The 10,459-nt window shown below is 35.6% G+C and overlaps 1 long non-coding RNA gene across 1 annotated transcript in view; it reads left to right on the top strand.

The window, feature by feature from the left end:
* The window catches only part of LOC128247291 (uncharacterized), a 74,092-nt gene that overhangs the window by 37,273 nt on the left and 26,360 nt on the right, over window positions 1–10,459 (top strand). The window contains exon 3 of the long non-coding RNA XR_008263661.1: window positions 3,882–3,943. This is a non-coding gene — a long non-coding RNA (uncharacterized LOC128247291). The remainder of the gene's footprint in view (window positions 1–3,881; window positions 3,944–10,459) is intronic.

Consider the following 10,459-nt stretch of genomic DNA (forward strand, 5'->3'; position numbering starts at 1 on the left):
AAAATTTGTTCGTACAACGAACACACAAAAAACTCGCCAAGGAAAGCGAAGATGCAACACCGCTGGACAACAATTTACTAAAAAAATAAATAGAAGCAATAAATTGCTGCCCAGCTGAGCAACAAAAACGACTTACCCCGGCGAATTCTTCAATCTTTCCTTCTTTAGACAGAGCCGAAACCCATGTCTATCTTCGTTCACAGCAAGTAGCCAGTCTGACGTACATGCGCAGTGAGCAAAACGGAAGTAAGCAGGCTACTTACCACACAGCCACTTCTGCGCCTATTTATGCGTTTATTATTTTTTTTTACTGTCACTTGTAGCTGCTGGGTCTTCTGTCCTGGATATTGTATTTCAAGCACAACTCGATGAAGCACAACACTCATACTGCTTGGTGGCTTTGCAAATTCAAAGGGATTTGTGATATGTGGTCCCATCGTGACCGTTTGGGACCACATATCACAGAGAGTTACATTTGCACTGACCACCTGCAATATTATTTCACAGAAGTGATTATTAGGCAGAAGTTGGCGTAGTCAATGAATCTCTTGACGATGACACTTGTGTTCCTTTTTCCTAAATATTGTGGCACTCGTTTATAGGCAGGGGGATTGCATAGAATTTAGACTGTCACTTTAACTGCTAGCTCAGATTGCGTAATAGATAAAACGGAATACAAATGTTTTCTGATTCAAAAGCGAAATCTTTGGAAAGTACACCTATGTTTCTCGCCTTATCATCCATCCTTTGTGATGCTGGGTTGTTACAGTCTGGCGCTTGTCTTTTAAAACAAAATGTTTGTTAAAGTCTTTCAGCAAAATGTTCCATGTATAGATTTATCATCCATTTCAGAACACTCGTGAATGATGGCATTTTGTCAGTCTTCAAAACAATTTGGCTTGACAGTTACGTGTTTGTACTGTGACGTTTTGTTGTTTTTAAGGTTGTCTAGCATGTTATTTGTCATGCAATGCCTTTTATTGAAATGATATATTATTGAAACGGTGTATTATTATTAATAAAATGGTATATTTTATCTATTATAACTCTTTTGTGATGTGTTCATTAATATTATTTTGATAATTTTTTAAGGTAGCTTTTTGGTATTTATCGGTGTAATTCTCTTTGGATTGCTACCGAAAAATAAGAAACAATTCTTTTTCAAAGTACAATAAAAAAAAAACATGGAGAATTTTTGGAGTAATTTACTTTTAAAATCTGAAGGAATCAAGAAAAGAAATAATAAAAAAATAATAATTATAAGAATTCTTTTATGTATTCTCTACAAGCGCGTCAAATAAAGGGTACATCACAAAGGCAGATAACAAAAGCGTGGGATTGTACATAGAAATCGAATGGAGAAAATTATTGATTTCGTTTTACAATCCTAATTATTTCGAATTGTCAACGACATTTGTTTAGAAATGTGAAGAATTTTAATTATTAAACTTGTTATCGTTTAGTATCTTCTTTGCCGATATTTAGTTTCCCTATGGTTCTATGGTCAAAGGCGTTTCAGTCCTGATTATATCATATTTGTACCTCTATAATTGCATTGGTGGTTGTATTCTTCTCCCTTTTATTTTAAAACAGTAGAGTATGATGTGATGGAATTTCTCCAGTGTTTCTAATACTTGGATTGAAAGTAAAGAGGCTCTTGAGTTGGCTTGAGCAGACATACATGATTACTAATGAGAGTCCACAATAATTTCACTACATTGACACAGTTTCCGTCAACTATTTATAGAGATGCTTTTCATTACTTGCTTCTTGTTATAGTTTAAGGAGAATATTAACATATCCCGATGCATGTGTCTGGGATAACGTATTGGCATTTATTACCATATTCAAAATTGATTGTGATAGAAGAGTGCCTAAATATTTATTGAGTAGCATAACAATTTTATTGATTTATTGCGATTCAACCAACACATTATGAAGTCTGGAAAACATCTGCAATATTAAAATCATGGGATTTTGTGCGAAGCTTTCGGTATTCTATTAATTAAATTTGGTTTGCATCTTTTACTTCAGATTCATGAACCTGTTTTACCAGTTTATTATTCGTAGTATCGAGTTAACGAAGGATAGGCATCAATATCCGCTCCTGCTAATCCTGTAGATAACACACAAACACACACACACACACACACACACACACACACACACACACACACATATATACGTGTGTGAGTGTGTTTTATTGCACGCGCGCGCGTTTATGTACGAGTTTTGCTTCTGTATTTATCCCATCCTGAATTTACTGTAGGAGAAATTAAGGACTCGTAATATGAACAGTACATTTACGAGTGTAATTGTCAATAGATTCAGTCAGCCCTTCTTTATCAGTTTACTTTGGTAGACTGTAACGTTAAAAGTTGAACGCATAGCATGATTATACAATTAAACTATATCAAAGGTAAACTTCCTCTTCAAGTCGGGTAAATTCTTAAGATCTAATCAGTAGCTGCTCCTCTGCAAAGCTCTTCGTATTAAAGGGATTTCCTGATCAGTTGAAAGACGACAGTTACGTCTACCTCTATTCTATTGTACAGGAATCTCTTCACCATAAGCCCATTAGTGCTTCAAACGTGCTTCAACACTGATACTTCTGAGATAATATTATGTTTAACCCCTTCTCTTCCTTGAGAATTTCAGCAAATTTTCAGATATGCACGATATAAGAATTTCGTGCTCTTTCCTGAAAACGTGCACAACACATATATTAGGTTTTAATTGTTAGTCCATTCTATTTGACGCATATCCACTTTCTATCAAATTTGATGGGACTCAGATTGATTCTCCCACAGTCTTCTGTCTGTACAATCACACACACACATAAACACACACACGCGCACGCACACTCACACACGTACACACATTATTGCTTTCTAGCATGAGCTGATTAAGATGATAACACATCTTGATTTCATATCTAAAACATCCCCCAGTGTATGGATAACAGCGTAGTCTCTTTCAATAGTATCATGACATAGTATTGCGCCAAAGAACAGTTATTCATAAGCATGAGGATAATCATCAGACCTATATGATACTAAATCTCAGAAAATGGCTATATTTCATGATTGAACACCATTAAAACTTGATCGATACTTTATTTTCAAAACTGAGTTTCACTTCATTGCAAAACACCCATTCAACTCTGATCTGTTTTGGATTCTTATACGGCTCATACGTGACCCATGTTGGAGCATTCTCACATGTCTGGCGCTTTGTTGCTGCTGAACACAAAATATCCCACACTATATTCATGAAAAAATATCTCAACTGAAGAATAATTCGCAATGAATAACAATTTACGTATCCCTGGACTCGCATAGAATTTACAATAATTGCGAACGTGATTTGTCACTCTTTTTCTATCTGTTATTCTTACTTTTCTTCCATTCTCTGATCCTGTGCTGAAGAATTTCTTATTTCTTTATTGCCCACAAGGGGCTAAACATAGAGAAGACAAACAGGGGACTAAGTCGATTACATCGACCACAGTGCGAAACTGGTTCTTAATTTATCGACCCCGAAAGGATGAAAGGAAAAGTCGACCTCGGCGGAATTTGAACTCAGAACGTAGCGGCAGACGAAATCCCGCTAAGCATTTCGCCCAGCGTGCTAACGTTTCTGCCAGCTCACCGCCTGTACTGAAGAATTTCTGTTAAGCAGAACTGCTTATACTCACGCACTACTAAGATTTTCACAAACGTCATCCACCTAAAGAGATAGAGCCAATAGAGAGGTCCTTATATCTCTCAAATCATTATCTTCCAGCTTAAGAAAGACGCATAATGAATGGTGTACATCATGATGCAATGGCTCGAGTGACAAAATAGGATGGTAACGAGAGTTAATATTGATATTTTCAGGGTTGACTTTGGATTAAACTACAACAGCAATCACCCGAAGAGAAAATATTCCACTAGTAATGGTGAGTACACTTTCTCCTCCTTCTAAATACTGGAATAAAGTAGTAACAGTTTTCTGTTTCTCTGTAAATTACAAACCAGTTTGGCAGATCCTATCTCGTTGAATATTTTGGATATTTATTGATCTTTCTGCTCATATTGATTTCATTTTCATTAAGTAAACTTATTTCATATGATTTAATTTCAAATCGCGCATAAATTGTTATTAACTCGAGAAATATACACAGAATAACCCAATGTTATAATAATGATTCAATTAAACAGGACACTGTAACGAATCGCTTGCGCTGGAAGAGGATGACCATCCCTTGAGTGCGTAATAGAATTTTCCTCGTATAGAAATACATCTATCAATCGGAGTTCAAAGTCTGAAACAAGTACTACACGCGATAGCTGTCGCTATATTCTGGCACGAAAGAGTCAATTATGAAAAAGTACTTATCAGAATATGTCAGGGCGAGTTCGTATTGTCCTGCCATCGGAAATAAAGTTATATTTCTACTAATGAACGCGATTTGCTATAAAGTTTGGAAATTATAGGTTCGAACAAATGTAGGATTTAAAAAAAAATTGTAAAAGATCAGAGATATTTTAGAGGCGATAACATTGAATGAAATCGAAATAATTTTTGTTATATCAACTTGCTTTTGTTGATTAGGTCATAAAGATAGCAAAGCATTTTGTCTACCGATACTGACAATCCCTCCCCCACCCCCGGGAGACGGAGGCCGTATTCAAGGTAATGTTTAAATGCATCAACTACTGGATGTATAAAAACATCTGCCAACATTACAACTATTATGTAATTACGAACCCCTCAAATCAGCTGTCGGACTTGAAATACCATGCCCTCTACCCTTAGTTTTCTGTATTTTTGTACTTCACGGAAATCTCGATAAAGATTTTGGAGTGTAAGTTCAAATCCTTTCATCACTAGTACGAGTATAGACACACACACACACACACACACACACACACACACACACACACACACACACACACACACACACACACACACACACACACACATATATGACCTTTGGAAAGTCACGGCTGTAACGCCATTGCTATTGCCCATTTTTTACTCAATCAACGCTGATCTCTAGTTAAATAAAACTAGTCCCATCATCATGCGAAATGAGAACACAAGATGATTTTATAAAAGAATCTAATTTTTCAAATAATTAAAAAGAAAGGCTATTAATTTTGTAACAAGTTCAAACTTTCCATTTTTATAAATTTCCCCAACTGTGTCAAGACTCTTATCACAACATATCTGCTTTTTTTAATTCCAAGGCTATACATCCCGTAACTTAAACGGCTATATCGGCAGCCTATTATTTTTCTGTGGGATCTTTGTAATTTTTCGTATTTTACAATACCTTCGTTTTCAAGCATACTGCACCTTACATGTCCCTCCGAGTTTTAGCATTTGTATACTGTTGTAATAAAACAAGTATAGTGAAATTTTGCTAAGTGTATCTTTTACATTGTCATCCACTATCACAGTTACATTTTCTACTTAATTTGTACACACGCACACACACACATACAGATGTATGCGTGCGATGATACAAAATATACTTAACATGATTTTGTGATATTTACTTACCTTGAGATTTATATTTTGAATTGACTTTGCTTCTTGGCTAATTCTGAAAAACATATCGGGTTTCATGAAGTAGTTGACTTTTAAATTATGGTCAAATAGCAAATATATGTCTTAAGATTACTTTTATTTCTAATTAGGTTTGAAACTCGTAGCTATTTACTCAATTTATTGAATCTAATTCAAATACTATTTGCTATGCGCTTTGGAAGTTTACTGTTATCCTGTAACTTTTACTGGTTTCATCGAATAAAACAGCGGATGAAAAATCCTTCTATTTGCTATTTTTAGTGAAACCTTGTCCCTAGAAAGCATTTGATACATATATGCAAAACAAATATTTTAATCAAACTTTAGGTTAGTTGAAATATATTTTTGATATATTTTAACTTCTAAGGGCAAATTAACTGCAGGTACCGTCGAGAAAAATTCTCTCATTGTAAAGGGTGTAAAACCATTGCGAGCGCTACTAAGTTACTGATGTTGATTGTTTTAGCTAAAGCTAGGGCTTTGAATCTACTCATGGTTATCTCATTTCGGTATTTCCCATTCAAGAAGGGTAAAGAGCCAGAAACGCGTCTGGGATCTCCTAGAGGAAAGCACTGGGAAGATATGGTATTTTCACAGCTTTTACCATCGGTGATAATTTTTCTAAATGGTAACTACAGTTAAATTGCCTTTAGAAGTTAAAATATGACTCAAACATATCTAAACTAACCTATAGTTCGTTTATTCTTCATCTGTGCTGGGGGTTGATACTGTTATATATTTAAGTGTTCTGGTTATACCTTTTGTTATACAATTGTTCCAAAAAGTGGTATCAGCGTAAACATAGAATCAACCAACAAAACCTTGTTAGTTTACCTATACGTGTCACGATCTGAACACAATTACCGTCCACACAACACCTGAAGAAATCCATTTGCTATAGTCTACCGTCCATTCTAGTTAACTCGATGTCTTAATCAAGAAGACACTAATAGCAGTACTCATTAATTATCGTTTTGCACTGCTTACAGTTGTAATGATATTGAAAACATACATAGAAATCACACGAAAGCTTATGCAATCGCTACAAATGCTACGAGTGATCTTTCATGTCAAGATTCGTAAATATAACATCACCAAAACTGCATTATAAACGCTAGGGTTATTATCAATAGCGGAGAAAAAATCCTCTCCTTATCAGTAAGTAAAACTCTAGAAAATTCCTAGGAGTCGTACTCTGCTCACATATATATATAGAATGGTGCTGTCACCAGACATAGACAGTTCATAGACAGCATGCAAAAGATTGCTGGCTGATACGTGTTGATGAATGAATTAACACGTATCAGCCATTAGTTCACCAACGAGCAGTTTCCTTGCCTTGTCTCTTCTGTTAATATTAAAATGAACTCTACTTATTCCAAGTATCTAACATAACTTTCTAGGCGCCAAACAAAATTCCTCAGAAATCTTAAATTTACAACATTGTATCTGACAGATATAGTCGATAATGTTATATCTAGTAAAAACAACAGCGAAGTAGGAAAACGTCTGAATGTAAATTGTAAATGTCAGTTTCGTTTATGTCACTTATAAGACACATTGTTTTATGATATAGATTTAAATCGATTGTTTAAAGGCTGTTTAATTTCGCGTGGAGGATTTTGTCAACAATTTTATCTAATCTAGCTACCTTAATATTTCTCAAAATTCTCAGCAAAAGACTTTCCTTATTTTTTACAGATTTTTTAAAGTTAATTTGCTTGTATGTGTTGATTTAATTTCCTATCTAGAACTTGAAATATTTTTTTCTTATTATTGCATTAAAATCCAATTAATCTGGACATTTAAGAAAAAAATCACTGGGGAAGTAATACTGTGTTATAAAGGCAAACATTTAATTTTCAATCAAGTATCTAAGATTGATTATAATGATACAAGTTTATTATAGTTCAGCTGAAACCAGTATATGACATTTTTTTTGTAGTTTAATCTCACCCAATGCTATGCAGTGATGTTAAATACATTGGGATTTGAAGTCAGAATCTAAAAGGAATTTACTAAATACTGCAAAAACGTTAATCCGACATTAACAATAATGATTTCAAATCTTAGCATGAGGCCATCAATTTTCTGGAAGAGAAATAGTTGTTCACATCTACCCCAGTGCTCAACTAGTAATTAACGTATCAGCCATGATAGGATGAACAACAAAGTAGAATACTGCGGATTTTGAACTGAGAAGAGATAATGCTATGCAGTTTTACTAACTCGCTAAAGTTTCTGGCAATTCGTTGCCCTTAACCAGCTCGCCACATTTAACCTTTCATCCTTTCGGGGTCGTAAATTAAGTACCAGTGACCCACCGGAGTCAATGTAATCACATTCTCCCCGCCCTCAAAATTCAGGACTTGTGCCTACAGTAGAAAGGATTAGTATTATTTTTAAGGCGACGAGCTGGAAAAATCGTTTGCACGCTGGGGGGAATGCTTAGCGGTATTTCGTCTGCCGCTACGTTCTGAGTTCAAATTCTACCGAGGTCGACTTTGCCTTTTATCCTTTCGACGTCAATAAGTTAATTACCAGTGAAGCACTGGGGTCAATGTAATTGACTAATCCTCTCCCGCAAAATTTCAAGGCCTTGTCCCTCCAGTAGAAAGGATTACTAAGGCAGCAAGCTGGCAGAATCGTTAGCACGCCGGGCAAGATACTTAATGGCATTTCATTCGTCGTTACATTCTAAGTTCAAGTTCCGTCAGGGTCGACTTTGCCATTCAGCCTTTTGGTGTCGATAAAAGTAGTACCAGTTGAGCACTGGGGGTCAAATTAATCTACTGTCTCCCTTCCCCAAATTTCTGGCCTTGGATTATTATTGCCCAAGTGACAAATAAAATAAATTATAGTTCTATATTTAAGAGATAATAAATTATGTACATTATTTACATTTTAACGGATATTTGTTCTCATCTTGTTTGTTGTTAACACAACGTTTCGGCTGATATACCCTTCAGCCTTCATCAGGTGTTTTGAACCTGGGTTCTCATTCCTAAGGCATTTTTGATGATGTTATTATTATTATTATTATTATTATTATTATTATTATTGTTGTTGTTATTATTATTATTATTCAGGTCACTGCCTGGAATCGAACTTGGCATCTTAGGGCTAGTAGCCTGCGCTTTTAACCACCCGTGGGCAATTATGGTGTGAATTTTAGAGCTTATAAATCTAATACTTTTGTATTTTACCTTAATACCGGTTCCCATATGCTGTTCATATCTGCACTCGGTCTGCTTAGGAGGTTGTTGTGTCATAGCATATGTGCTGCTTCTTTTAGTTTTCGTATTTTCCAGTGGTGTTCTCTGTCTATTATTTTTTTAAACTTCATCTATTATTTTTGTTAACTTCATCCCACAGGGGATGAAGTTAAATTAAGAGACAGAGAACACCACTGGAAAATATGAAAACTAAAAGAAGCAGCACATATGCTAGGACACAACAACCTCCTAAGCAGACCGAGTGCAGATATGAATAGCATATGGGAACCGGTATTAAGGAAGCATAGTAAGATATTAGATTTATAAGCCCTAAAAATTCACTCCATAATTGCCAATAGGCATATGGCGTAGTGGTTAAGAGCGCGGGCTACTAACACCAAGATTCCGAGTTCGACACCAGGCAGTGATCTGAATAATAATAACAGCATCGAATGAGAACCCAGGTTCGAAATTTTCCCACGACAGCTGATGAAGGCTGGAGGGTATGTCAGCTGAAACGTTGTGTTAACAACAAACAAGATGAGGACAAATATTTTACGAGAACCTTCCGGAGTATTCGAGCGGTTTCAAGCAGTGTTGTTTTCTGCATGTGCTTCACCCATATTGTAGCCCCTATTTGTTCCATGTACTTCACGAGATTTGTACTCTCTGTCTCCAGGGCTCCGATAATTTTTGGTACCACTACCACCTTTTTCATCAACAACTGCTTTACCTCCCAAGCTAACCTGTTATATCTATCTTCTTTCTTCCTTATCGCATACCCTGTTGTCAGCTGGGAATGCTATATCTATGATCCAACATCGTTTGCATTCTTTCTCAATTAAGACTATATCCGGGTTCCTATTCTCTTTCTCATGGTCGCACTGAATCATATAATCCCATAAGATCTTTGCATTATCATTTTCAATGATGCCTTCGGCTTTGTGGTCGTAACAATTTTTTCCTCTGTCAAGTCCATACTTGTTGCAAAGTGTCCAATGGACAAGCCTTTCTATATTGTCGTAACGTCTCTTATATTCTTTCTGGGCTAGTGGCGTACATTGGCTGGTAATATGCCATACGTTTTCACCGTTTTGTCCACAGACTCTGCACTAATCACTTTCTGATGTGTTGTTTACTCTGTATTTTATGTAGTTTGTTCTTAGTGCTTGTACTTGGGCAGCACTTATTAGAGCCTCCGTTTCCGGTTTCAAATCACTTTTAGTCATCATTTTCCATAGCCATGCTATTCCGTAATTAAGATTTTTGTATCTATCTATTTTTTCGGCTTCCTTCTTGACTATTCGTGTATCAAAGGGGCATGTAACGTCAACTAGATAGCATATGTGGTTCACCTTGTCGACCAGCACGAGGTCCGGTATTATTATTATTATTATTATTATTATTATTATTATTATTATTATTATTATTATAATATTTTAAAAAAAGGATTGACGTAACTCTTCACGAAGGTAGATAGTTAAGACGAAGAGTGCGATTTTAGATGTATTATTTTTTGAACGATATTTCGACAGAACGTCAGTCTTTCTCAAGTTCAAACCAAAAGGTGATTGAAAATTCAAAATTTCAGAAACCAAACGTAAACTATGAACGTGAGTAACCAGCGTCCATACGTTGATAGAATGACATCATCAGATATTGTC

Source organism: Octopus bimaculoides, chromosome 3, assembly GCF_001194135.2.
Source record: "Octopus bimaculoides isolate UCB-OBI-ISO-001 chromosome 3, ASM119413v2, whole genome shotgun sequence".
NCBI lineage: Eukaryota > Metazoa > Mollusca > Cephalopoda > Octopoda > Octopodidae > Octopus > Octopus bimaculoides.